This window comes from Pinus tabuliformis, chromosome J, assembly GCF_031772625.1.
Source record: "Pinus tabuliformis cultivar Carrire ecotype Pingquan chromosome J, CPIR1, whole genome shotgun sequence".
Lineage (NCBI taxonomy): Eukaryota > Viridiplantae > Streptophyta > Pinopsida > Pinales > Pinaceae > Pinus > Pinus tabuliformis.
Window position 1 is genome coordinate 1236825182 of NC_142295.1, and position 13628 is coordinate 1236838809.

At 40.6% G+C, this 13628-nt stretch overlaps 1 pseudogene; it reads left to right on the forward strand.

Annotated features, from left to right (window-relative positions):
* The first annotated feature begins 5647 nt into the window (after positions 1-5647).
* Positions 5648-7197, forward strand: LOC149231643 (protein FREE1 pseudogene; annotated as a pseudogene).
* The last annotated feature ends 6431 nt before the right edge of the window (positions 7198-13628 follow it).

A 13628-nucleotide genomic window follows, 5' to 3' on the forward strand; every position in this document is an offset into this window, starting at 1 on the left:
CATTTCCTGTGACGATCGCCCACGCATTTGCACTTTCGAGCAAAGTCTGTATCTTGAATTTCCAGTTATTGAAATTTGATCCATCGAGTTTTCCAGACTCGTGGAGGTATGATTCTAAACTGTTATTCATATTGACTTATACCAGATCCAAACCTCTGAAGAAAAAAAAAATTGTACCTTCAATGTGCCACCACCGGGCAAGTCCGATCTGCTGCCACCGAACAGATCTGAAACTTCACTGTGCCACCACCGGGCAATACGCCTCCACCGGGCAAGTCCGATCTGCTGCCACCGAACAGATCTAGGACTTCACTGCGCCACCACCGGGAAATACGCCTCCACCGGGCAAGTCCGATCTGCTGCCACCGAATAGATCTGGGACTTCACTGCGCCACCACCGGGAAATACGCCTCCACAGGGCAAGTCCGATCTGCTACCACCGAACAGATCTGGGACTTCACTGTGCCACCACCGGGCAATACGCCTCCACCGAGCAAGTCCGATCTGCTACCACCGAGTAGATCAGGAACTTCAGCACGCCACCACCGGGCTGCTCTGATCTACTTCCACCGAACAGATCCGCAAATTGAAAGTGCCACCACCGGGCAACTCCAATCTACAACGAAAAATTGCAGATTTTCAGAGAGAAAGAGGTTGGCTCATTGGCGCTTTGAACAGCTATGGATCCGTGCCAATTCAGTTACTTTTTCGTTGGCGCGCTTATCAGCTTCAAACCTGCACTGATGGGTGCGTCTGTTCACTGAAAAATCGTGCCAATCCGCTTGTGCATTTAAAGGTGCGCAACAAGTCCGAGCCAACCCTTTCTTGCACTCAGAGATGATCAGTCATCTGAGATCTGTCTTCAGGTGTTACTGCAGTCCACCTGAACTCCACTGCCATTACAATTATCTAATCAATAATGCGTCCTAAAAAAAATAAGGTTGTCCCTACTCTGAGCTCTGATACCAAGATAAAATATAAACAGAATTGAAAAGAAGGAGATGTAGCTCACAGGTGTGGCCTGCACCTGGAGACTACACTCACAAAATAGAGAGATCACTCGTGTACACTCTATTACACATCAAATGAAGGATTACATCATTTAAGTACAACTCCAGAAATTAGGGAGTGGCAACCACACTCCTAAATTCTAGGAACAAATCCTAAACTAAGGAGATTCGTTACAATTATGTAACCATTTCTCCGTTAATAAAAAATAATATTTAATTATTTTCAACTTTGAAAACCGTGATTATTCATGAAGTTCAACGTTTGAATAGCTGGACAATAGATGGTGTTGACTCGAGGTTCAATAAAATAGTGATTTGGCTGCCCTCGGATTAAGAGATATTGGTGCAGCTATAGGACGAGGTCTCTCATTCAAATCACTCGATAAAAAATCATTTCATCGTGAGGTTTGAGGTTGAACATGGAGGTGTGAAGAATCTATGGATCAAGTCACAATCATGTTGAAGATTGTTGAATAGTGCATTGAAATAGTGTGAGTTGCAATGCATTAAAATCCTGCACTAATTAGGCATATGGTGCATTTGGTGTGGTTAAATTTGATGTGTACATTGGCTACTCTGAGTTCATTTTACTCCATCCCAAATTCCAGTCTCCGAACACCTTGCTACGATTCCACCGAACTCTGTTGCTTTTTCTTCACTATGGTGCATTGAATCAACTATACCGTGGAATGTGTATGGTTTATTGATTTATTTTTTTAAATCTTCCTTACTGATTTGCTTTGCATTGGAGCCATGATATATATTATATGATGGCAAAGTTTTTGAAGGATGATGAACATGTAAATCAATTACTCAATACTATTTCGAACATGTTCCTTTTTCTATTTTGATTAAAGTAGCTTGCTTGTGTGAGCTATCTATGCTTGGTGCCTTATGTGAATAAGTTCTCTTTGATTCGTTGTGTAAACTTGAAAATGGCCAAACTTGATGATGTATTAGAGATGTTGAATACTCTAATACATTCCATTATAGATGAGATGGTAAGTATACACAAGGAAACTCTTTCCAGCATTAGAATCTGTCTGCAAAATGCACATGACAAAATTGGTTTTTTGTAGTTTGAATCTTAGTGACAACAAGAGGATCTATAACAGCGTAGTCATCATTCAGAACCTGTTTTTGTTCATAACAATCCCATTTTTTAGTCGCAAGTTGACTCCCATCAACATGCATAAAATAGTAAAGACATCAAAGTTGAGGTTGATTCAAGAGCAGATTTGCATACAAGTGTGGAAATTCAACTTACACTTCCCAAGCCAATGATCAGGCCTTGGGAAGAGCTTGTCGACAATAAGCATAAAATAGGTCTTGGATATGACAAGGAGGTTTCTCTTCATATTTGATATTATTCAAAGCCCTTCCAATATCAAAGAGATGATTTCTTCAGGATGATTCATATTCACCCGTTTCTTCTCCTCCTCCACAACAACATATTATGAAATACCAACATTGTGACACAGTTGATCATGTCAAAGATCATTGTTTTTATCTTCAACCATGCAAGCATTGTGGTTAGCACACTCATTCTTCAAACATATGCTTAAAAAACAAGCCTCTTGGAAGAATAAAGGTTCACCTTGGATGGATCACTTCTTAACAATGGGCTTCAACAACCAAGAAGATATTTCGGTCATATGTCAGAGATTTTTCTAGAGTATTGAAAAGTCTTGCAGTTGAATCTTCCTCATCTTCTCACTTTGTATCTGACAGGGGGGAATTGATGTTCCTCTATAAGTCTCAAAGATACATCAAGCGATCTTGAGTAACAACCTGAACCTGTTGCTTGAGCCTACAACCAAAGACAACCATACCCAGATTCATAGTTGTAACCAAAGACAAAGAAGCCACTAATCATACCTTTGGTTGGTGGCCTTCCTTAAACCGCCACAGGTTGCAAACCTTCCTTTTTTTTTAGGTTGAAGGGCTCCCTCTCCAAAGCATTAAGGAGCACTTCCTATAGCATAATACTTCACCGTCTTGCCATATTTGGAAGAGTTTGAGGAATTGCACTAAGTGTTCCTTTGGTTGGTGGCCTTCTTTAAACCACCATAAGTTGTAGACCTCCCTTTTTTAGGGTTAAGGTCTCCCTCTTCAAATCATTAAGGAGCACCTCCTCTAGTAGAAGACCTCAACTTCATTCCATATTTAGAATAGTTCTGGGAACTGCACTAAGTGTTCCAGTGTTGGTGGTCATTCTTAAACCACTGTTGGTTGAGACCTCGAGTTGTCCCACCTAATGCCATCATCTTAGAGAGAACATTCACCCTAGTGTTGTCATGCATTTTTAACATTTTGTATTACTAGACCCTTATGGGACTCATACATACCCCTTTGGATTGGGGGGGAATGTTGGACACCTAATCCACTAAGGGTTTGTGTGGAATGTAAACATTCACCAGAGTCCAAGAAACCACTTGCAATATGAAACCAAGGGTCATTGGACTTGTATAAATGTACATCATTGTGAGTTTGAGCCAAAACATGAACCTTTTGCTTGAGCCTATAGTCAGAGACAACCACTCCCAGATTCATTGTTGTAACGAAAGACAAAGAAGACCCTAAGCATTCCTTTGCTTGGTGGCATTACTTAAACCACTGCTGGTTGCAGACCTCTCTTTTTCTAGGTTGAAGGTCTCCCTCTCCAAAGCGTTAGGGAGCACTTCCTCTAGCATAAGACTTCAACTTCTTGCCATATTTGGAAGAGTTATGGGAATCACACTAAGTGTTCCTTTGGTTGGTGGCCTTCCTTAAAACACCATAAGTTGTAGGCCTCCCTTTTTTCAGGGTTAAGGTCTCCATTTTCAAAGCATTAAGGAGCACTTCCTCTAGTAGAAGACCTCAACTTATTGCCATATTTAGAAGAGTTCCGGGAACTGCACTAAGCGTTCTAGTGTTAGTGGTCATCCTTAAACTACTGTAGATTTAGACCTCGAGTTCTCCCACCTTATGCCATAGAGAGAACATTCAACATAGTGTTGCCCTGCATTTTTGCACATTTTGTATTACAACTCTCTTCTAGGACTCATACATACCCTTTCAGATTAAGGGGGGGAATGTTGGACACCTAATGCACTAAGGGTTGGTGTGGAATGTGAACAGCTACCAAAGTCCAAGAGACCACTTGGAATATGAAACCAAGGGTCATTGAACTTGTATAAATGTACATCATTGTGAATAGTAATGGATGGATTTAATGACCATTATTTCTGTCTATGTTTAAGAGAGACTTTTTGAAAAGTTTTGCCATTTATTTTTTGATCTAATTTGTCTAGAATCTCGTAGGGATTCATTGAAATCACAAGTTTGATGGGTGAACTCTTCACAATGGAAGTACCTTAGAGGGATTTTTAAGGCCTCAATAAAAAATTCATTTTAACCAACACAAATCAAAATTTCACTCCAATTTTTTTAAGAAATCCTAGCCTCAGATCCATAAAAAAACTCCATAAATTTTGAAATATAAACAACCCTTTACTTTCAAAATAAAAATAAAATTAAATAAATTAAATAACTTCACAGAGACGGAGGCCAGGATGAACGATTGAAGATCAAGAATCCAATGGAACCCAAATATTGTTGGGAAAGGGTGGACAACCGACACATTTTATTATTAAAAAGGGTGGAGAACCGACACCTTTTTATTCTTAATAATCGAAGATTCATTCATCAATCCACCGTATATAGGTTGGAAATAATTGTGTTCGAAATACAATTTGGTTTGGCGTCACGACACTCGTCTTGGTTAGCTCGAAATTCAATAGAATTGTTGTGGTTTCGAAGGTGGAACTGTTTGTAACTTAACAGAGGCGGCAGTTTTTACCCAATTCTCTGGTCTTCATTCGATGGGATTTGAAGGCATTTGGTTTCGGGCTGTGTCATAGAGTCTGTCTCCAATAGTTCGGCACGTTTATTTGAATAGAATCGACTCGTTGTGCATTTGGACAGTGGAAGGATGCATTGTGCAGAGCAATCCAACAGTAACAATCCATCATTTGATGGGGCTTCACCTCCTCCCTATGAAGAAGCAGCAGCTCCGGCGTATTATCCCCCGGCTCCCGAACCTATGGTAGCCGCTACCCATGGTTGCGATCCGTCTAATTACAGCTACAATCACCCCCACAGTATCAATTCGAAATAGTTATATGGAGTGAGAATTGCCGATGGTGGAAACTCCAATTTAGACTCCATTCTTTCTTGTTGCTTCAATCTTCTGAACCTGCAAATAAATTGCTTGTGCACTGATTTACAAATCCCTGTGCTCTGATACCATGTAAGATTTTGAGATACACAGATAGATCTAGATCTGTAAAACAATAACAAGCTTGCAAGAGAACGAAGAAAGCAAGCAAGAATTGAGAAAGAATGAAAAGTAATTCTACATTATGAGGTTTAGTATAAATACATAAAAGCACTTAAGTTAAGCTTAGTTGTGCATGCAATAACTAAAGCTAACTAAAGCTAAGTGTGCTGTGCCGCATGCATGCAAACAATGAGTTCACTGGACCTAATCTAGGTGCATGTATACCAGCACAACTAGTCTACAGCTAGTCTAAGTCTACGGCTAGTCTACAGCTAGTGCATGTACACCAACAGTTGTGCATTTGGACAGTGGAAGGATGCATTGTGCAGAGCAATCCAACAGTAACAATCCATCATTTGATGGGGCTTCACCTCCTCCCTATGAAGAAGCAGCAGCTCCGGCGTATTATCCCCCGGCTCCAGAACCTATGGTAGCCGCTACCCATGGTTGCGATCCGTCTAATTACAGCTACAATCACCCCCACAGTATCAATGCCAATTACCCAAACCAATTTCTTCAATACCCACCTCCCAATGCTTCGCAATTCACACTCCAATCGCCCATAGCTTCGCCCACTCCTCCGGATGCTAGTGGTAACTATTTCTATAGTAGTAACCCCACTGCCCCTGTTTATAACTCCGCTGCCGCTGCCCAAAACCCTGCGTATGACCAGCGTTGTGCGTATCCTGGCTACAGAGGTTATGAAAACCTCGATTCCTTTCAACCGCCTGGTTTTGATCAGAAATACTATCAGATCCCCGTTGGAAAAGAACCAGATTACGACAAGAACGGTTTTGATGCTTACGATGATGGTTTTGGCGGTGAAGTTATAAATACGATGGGGAGCGAGCCGAGCCATATGGTGCTCACGGCACAGGTACAGGTGCGGGTTCAAAAACCCTAGCAGCGTTTGATGATTATGGGAATTTGACAATGATTACGAAGGCTGTTCCAAAGGCTGAAACGCAGGATGGAGGAAACGGTGTGCAGAAATTCAGGGTGAAGATACTTCCAGATTCGGGTTCTCAGAGTGCCTTGGATGTGCTTTTCCAGATTGGTCTGGATGGGCTTCGAATGATGGATCCAAGCTCAAATAAAACATTAAGAATCTATTGGCTTCAGAATATTACGAAATGGGAGGTGAATGATCCTTCAGTGTATACTTTCTGGGCAAAAAGTTCAGGTGATCTTGATCCCAGGAGGATAAGGTTACAATCAAACCGCTATACCACAAGTACAATTCTTGACACAGTGGCAGCTGCTTGTGTTCAGCTTCGAGAGATGGTGGATGACACAAATAATAGTGACAGAAACAAAACATCTGACCAACTCACAGAGAAAACATTGAAGAGATCTGTAGAAGAAAAACAACATTGGGTTCCTAATGAAGCTGTGACAAGTTGTAAAGTATGTGGGACAAATTTTGGAGCATTTGTCCGAAGGCATCATTGTAGAAACTGTGGTCATATATTTTGTGACAAGTGTACACAAGGGCGGGCTCCACTTACTGCAGACAAGGATGCTCAACCAGTTCGAGTCTGTGACAATTGTTTGGCAGAAGTTATTACACAAAGGTTAACTGCTACGAAGAGGACAAGAAGCAAAGCCCGTGCGCAACGAAGTCATGATGATCTTGTGAAAAGGCTTATGGAGGAAATGGGGAGAAATCGCAAGGAAAGGTCTGATACTGCTATGGGTTCATCTCCACATCCGTCTAGTCAGTTTACTTCTGATGGAACAAGGATCCGAGAGGTTGCCTGTCCTACTTGCACGGTTCACTTGCAGGTTCAAGTGCCAAGCTCTGGAACAGAAACAGTTGAGTGTGGTGTATGCCAACACCTTTTTCTTGTCAGTGACCGTTGTTAGTTGAATTTATCTAATGATATATTTTTGGTGTATATAATTTTTTTGCATTGTAATAATATCGAAAATGCATTATATTTTTTATAATAGCGCAGAATTTTGCCACGAGGGTGAATCATAAGAATGTAGTAACGTCTTTTGGCTTCTGTAATGATTATATTTAACCATAAAACGCAATGAATGTAGCATTATTGTCCAATAGTGAGCTTTTATTATTGTCATTTTTCTGTAATCAGTACCGAATATTAAGTGTATTATTCGCATAAAAAAACTATAAAATAAGTTAAATATAGAGAAAGCCCTTTTGTTTGAAAAAAAATATAAAGAATGACGAGACCTGACATGAACTTTCTTCTCTTCAGTCAGATGTGCGAGGTGCCCAGAGAGGCGAGGATACGATTTTCACTCACTCAATTATCTTAATGTTTACTTAATTACACCGATAGGTGTGTTTATTCTAAAATGACGTTTAAATACTAAAAAAAATATTGTTTAATTGACATATTCCTAGTAACAATTCACAAATGAATTAATGACTTTTCAACCATTTCTCATTTTTAATAATGATTCTCTTACGTGTACTAAAAAATATTGTTTAATTGACATATTTCTGGTAACATAGCACACAAGAAATTAATGACTTTTTAACTAATTTTCATTTTTAATAATCATTCTTCAACGTGGAGTTTAATTAATAGATGCAGGGTGTTTTTAAGATGTTTTTCATAGTTAATTTTAATCAAAGTGTAAGAAAATGACCCATGCATAACGTGCAAGGCCTAGCCTAGGTGTCCAGAAGTTTCATTTCCTAAATTGTGGTCAGTCCAATACGATTCTTTTTCTCTGTTATAATGATCGTGCAATCATTTCTAAAATGCACTTGCTTCACTTGCAAAACTGACTTATGGTTCACTTCGAATGATAAATTACAAATTAGTTGTACTCTAATATATACATATTTGCACGAGAGGCATGTGACGTGAGAAATAGTGCTTTTCAACAATGTATTCAACTGCAGAGCCTACTACGATGGTGTTTATAGAGAACTGTTAAGGAGAATCCCCAATGGTGTGTGGGTAGAAAACTCCATATACCATATACAATAAGTAAAGATATAGACGAATATCGAAATGGGAACAGAATCAATATGAATAAATCTAAAACGGTATATATGCACAGGGCACGCTTGTCCAGAAATCCGTTGCAATAATATATGTGGACTCTAAAATGTTGGACACGATGAAAGTTTCATTCCTACTATTGTTTCGATAAAATTCCATACAATATAATTCTATATATATATATATAGATATATATGATTGTTTGGCTGTAGCTTATTTGTCTCAATTTTCATATTAGTATCACCGTAGGTTTTAGTAGGTTTTAGATCGAGAAATTAGTAAACGTATCACCGGGTTTTTTGGAGACGAGGGAATAATAAAGAGAGTGGTGAGCCAAGCCATCGCAAATCGGTATAGCAAAGGATCCAGGGTTCCATATCTGCCGATGAAATTGAAGGTCAAAGAATATCTTCAACATCTTTTACTTAAAAACTGAAAGCTCAGTAATAAGAATCGAACCCATTATATCAAACCTTACACCACCAGTACTTTCATTAAACCATGTATTCTATTTAATGTGTAATGTTGATGAACAATGTAGAGCGTTCTGCAGAGCCATTTTTATCATGGTATCAGAGTGTCAGGGCTGAGAAACCTGTACGCTCGCTGGTGGCTGGTTCACTGAACCAAGATCATTGCAGTTGTAAGGTGGATAATTGCGACGTTTCTGAAATTCTTGTTGGAAAGGCGTGTACCTTTGTGACAAGAGCACTGTAGCACTTTGTGAAAAAATTTTGTTGCAAGAAAGACATGTACCTCTGCGACGACATCACAGAATAGATAGGGACTTCTGCGACGATCAAGGACAGCCAATAACAAGGCTGTTGTCACGCCCCCAATTGTTTTTTCGTTAAATTGGCCGGGTGTGGCACCGCCTAAGTTATTAAGATGTTCCATCATTGTTGTTGGGAAAAGTATCCAATACGGAATGACCCTATCCCACTCTAAGGGTGATAGTACCTCAGCAACAAGCAAGACAAAGCTATCTAAGATTTCTTCCTTATGAAATGTAAAGAGAGGAGAAGAAGATTAACTAACCGATGTCTTCCGCTAGTTTGTTCATCCAATCTCACTCCTTGCTGCTTGCTCCTAGCTCCTTGCTCTTTCACTGGCCCAGCTACACCAAGATCCTGCAAAATGGCAAGAGAGGAAAACTACAAGAAGCATACATTCATAATTAGTTTAAGGATTAGAATAAACTAAATACACAAGTACAACAAAACATCATTGAGATACATCCATATAGAAGAAACTCAAATGGCTTTATTGATGGAAGAAGTAAAGTTCAGGAAGTGATACAACCATAAGAGGCCCAATCCAGCATCACTTTCCCAGCAGAAAGGAATCTCCTCTTCACCTCCTTCAAAGCAAATCACCCAATAGTTCTAAACTCAAACCAACAACAATTCTTTGCATCCACAAAATTCCAGCCTCTAGATCTCATGGGAGAGAGATCCATATATAGATGTTTGGAGAGAGGATGAGTCAGCCTAAGATGTGACTAGTGTCGTCTCCCTCTTTCAGTTCTTGATTCCACTTAAAGGTTCTTGCTTCCACTTGGAGATTTGGAACCTCTTGCTCATCACCAGTCGAATTCCCTTATACAAGTGTCATTTTAGAAGCTTCCTGGGCATTGACACATTGAGGAATGAGCCTGCCACTTGTCCAAACTCGCTCAACGTAGGTAGCCTTTGTTGGAGTTGACATTCAACGCAGGTGGACAGTGGAGCAGTTGACATTCAGCGCAGATGCTCAGTGGAGCAGTTGACATGATCCAAAATTGGCTTGTTTTTGAGCAGTTTCAGGTGGAGAACTTCTCTGAATTGTTGTGGTTTCTTGGCCTTGTTCCTCTAAGGGTAAGAACAACATGTTTAGGGACTTTGGATCCCTTAAATTATCGACATTTCATGCTCAATGCTGTAAGGCACAAAAATGTCTATAACAGTTGCCCCCTAAAGTATGAAGCCGTTTATCGGGTGAAATGCTTTATTAGGAGGATCCGAAGTTCATCCAATCGCTGAGAGGTGACCTATAATAAGATACAATACAATACATTATTTTTCATACTACTATCATGATCTAGCTGAGGCGGGCATTCCCATGCTTAGCTTTATAAATACATTTTTCTGTACATAGAACAGACAATCGTCTGATGGTAGACTGATAATTTTGATGAAATTATCATCCTTTGAGTAGGATGATCATCTGCTGCACATGTCAATGTCTTTATTTCCTGAATATATATCGCAGCCCGGATGGATGAAACTAGATCCGGGGTCTTCAATCTCGTCCGATCTTCACTCTAAGTACAAGTCTATCCACGTGAGAATTTTTTGAAGTCGAACGTGGAAAGACATCGCTTGATTACCAGTCAATAATGTAAACTGTTAACAAGCGCGAGAGGAATCACCGATAATGATGATGACCCTCAAGGTACTACAGTACAATTTACGTGGTGTGGATAAAGGACTTGGCATTGAACACCACGCAAAATCTTTCGGTCGAAGGTCATTGATGTATACCTATCGCCGGAAGTGAGAAACTTGCCATTGTGGCATGCAAGCTTCAAAGTACTGAGGGGGGTGTTCCTAGATCAACTTCTTGGATAATGAGCTGATGTCAACAAGAAGTGATCCGTCAAAGGAGGGCCTTAATGAATCCCACATCAGTGACACGGAACGGAGCTAATGATTGTGATGGAGGTGAAAACGATCTGTGACATATGATTCAGGGTGGCGGTCATGAAAGGATGAAGGATAATGTATGGCAGTGGATGGGACACGGTTGACTCTTTCTGAACAACATCTCTTGAACATATAACGACACTGATGCGATGGATCGGTAGCATTACCCCAAATATGGATGGTTTGGCGAGACCATGGTGATGTGACCGGTGAATGAAACAACCCAACCCGATGTGGTACGGAGGAAAAGTGTCATGTTCAAGAGTGACTTGCTACCATCAAAGCTTTGAGTTTCTCCCAATTTTTCCCCAGTCATTGCTGACCAGTACCTCTTTATTTTTGTCAAGCTTGAGGAGGATAACATATGCTTGTTCTATAACCTGCCCTTCGGGCAAGCCCATCGCTATGTTTTAACGAGCCTAGCGATAGGGAAACTCGTTCTCGTCTAAAGACAAGTTTGTCGCTATTTAATGTATTTAACGAGTCTAGCGACAAAGACAACTCGGTCCTTTTCATTTTTAGAGAGTCTGAAAAGGTACGTAAAGTTAACTCCAAAGGTCCTTTTTCGTCATCTAATCCCTTAAGTCCGAAAAAGTATAAAATAATACAGAAGGGATGAATGTTCGATAGTTTTATCGAGCCGAACTAAACAAGCACTCGATCTTTTTGTGCAATAATCCCTCAGGTCCAAAAAGATTAAAATCTAGACGAGGGATAGCTCTTCCGATCACTTTAATGAGCTGGAAGGCCAAAACTCGGCAAACTTTTCATATTTTACGAGTCATATGAAAAGAGCTCAAAGAAGACTCGTATTTTGAGGAACGAGTGATAAAGAGGGATAGCAGCAGATTCCAGGTACAGGTTGGAATTTTCCAATCACAGCAACGTCACAAGGATGGCTAGGTGAAATCACTCTTCGCAGCTGTTCCTCAAAATAGGTAAATAATCAAATGGAGGTGAATGATCGGCCAAATGAAAAATGGAGGTGACGGTGCAAACACGACCAAGGCTTTTATGGCTGATGAATTTACCATCAAAATGGTTATTTACCGGTTCATTTTTTCTGGATGAGCTTGAAATCTAGGGAAAGCTTGCTCACGGTTGCGTTTATTTTTTAATTAGCATGAACTTGTGCTAAAACTGCTCAATTTTACCAGTCATAAGATAAGAATGTCTCCTATAAAAACGACAACTTTTGGATTTTTGCCCCACATCCTTTCTTTATGCAAGTTTGGTTACGACTAATCCAAAAAGCAGATAAATAACCGCTCCTTGCTTGCACTCCAAAAGGTTTGCATGCCCCCAGGTATAAAATACAATTTCAAGGTTACCCCTCAATTTGCAAGTAAAACATTTGTTCTACCAGGAAAGGCATACCTCTTTCAGGTTATCCAAAGATTGTTCCATTAGCAGATTAAACAGAACATTCCTTGGCGATGTCTACCGAAATAGACAAAGGTGAATGACCATTATTTCATCAAACACATAACTTTGACAAGAGAATTTTGTTCTAGAACAACCCCTCTTCCAACCACGAACGGGGTACGGACTAGTCATATTCTCCCGCGGAAACCTACCTTATACCCAAGGTTTTCTCTACCCGAAGCAGACCAGGATGCATGCCCCCTGGGTTCCAGTCCTATTTTTCCGAATCACTCGCACTCATCGGGAAGAAGGACTGGGGGTGGAGACATTTCTTGAGTAAACAGACCATTTAGGGTTGGTATGTGACTATTTGCGATGCGTGATCCCGGAAATGAAAGTTGGTCTACGAGCTTGACCATTCTTCCTTCGTATGGAAAACACATTACTCTAAAGAGTGAGGAGACTATTGCTCCCATGCAATATATATAGTCTCGTCCAAGGAGTAGGTTATAATCCAAGGGTCCTTGGACGACCATCACGTTCTTTTGAACGACCTTCCCTTTCAATGTAATGGGCACATTGGGGAGGATCCCTAATGGTCGACTGGTTCCTTTATCAAAGCCCAAGAGATTTCTTATCTCAAGCAAAAGCGCTAAGGAACCCAGTGCTTTCCAAGCAATAGAGGAAAGGATACTCACAGATGCCCCTTCATCAATGATAGTGCCAGCCATTACCATTTTGTATATTTGGACTATAATTCTCAATGGTATACTGGCTGGCAACCGAGGTCTGCCTAGTTGGTTCCACTCAATGGACACAACCAGGTTGCTTAGTGGTGGGACAGAATATACGGCCGGATATGACCCTAACGAAGTTCCTTCCTGCGATAAAGGAATGGGTGCATTGCCCTGATGCTCATCAGAGTCTGTGTTGATGAAAAGAATCTGGATGGTGTCATCCTTATTCTCTTCAGTGACGGTGTCATTTGAAGATGAAACCTTTGAAGGCAGAACCGGGTCAACTGCCGTTTCGACCTTTGGACTTTCATCTGGTCTGGATTCGGTAGGTTCATTTTCAATGACTGACGCTTCAGCTGACCACTTGAGCAGGCCAGCTGTATTCTCAACCAACGAAGAACTTGGCACGAGTTTTTTGTATCCAGGAGGAAGTCGTGACGGTGAAACCGGACGATCTTCCAAAACTCTCTTCGCCTCGTCTAAGAAGGGACAATGGTGGATGGCGTGATCGCCTTCACACAGTCTGC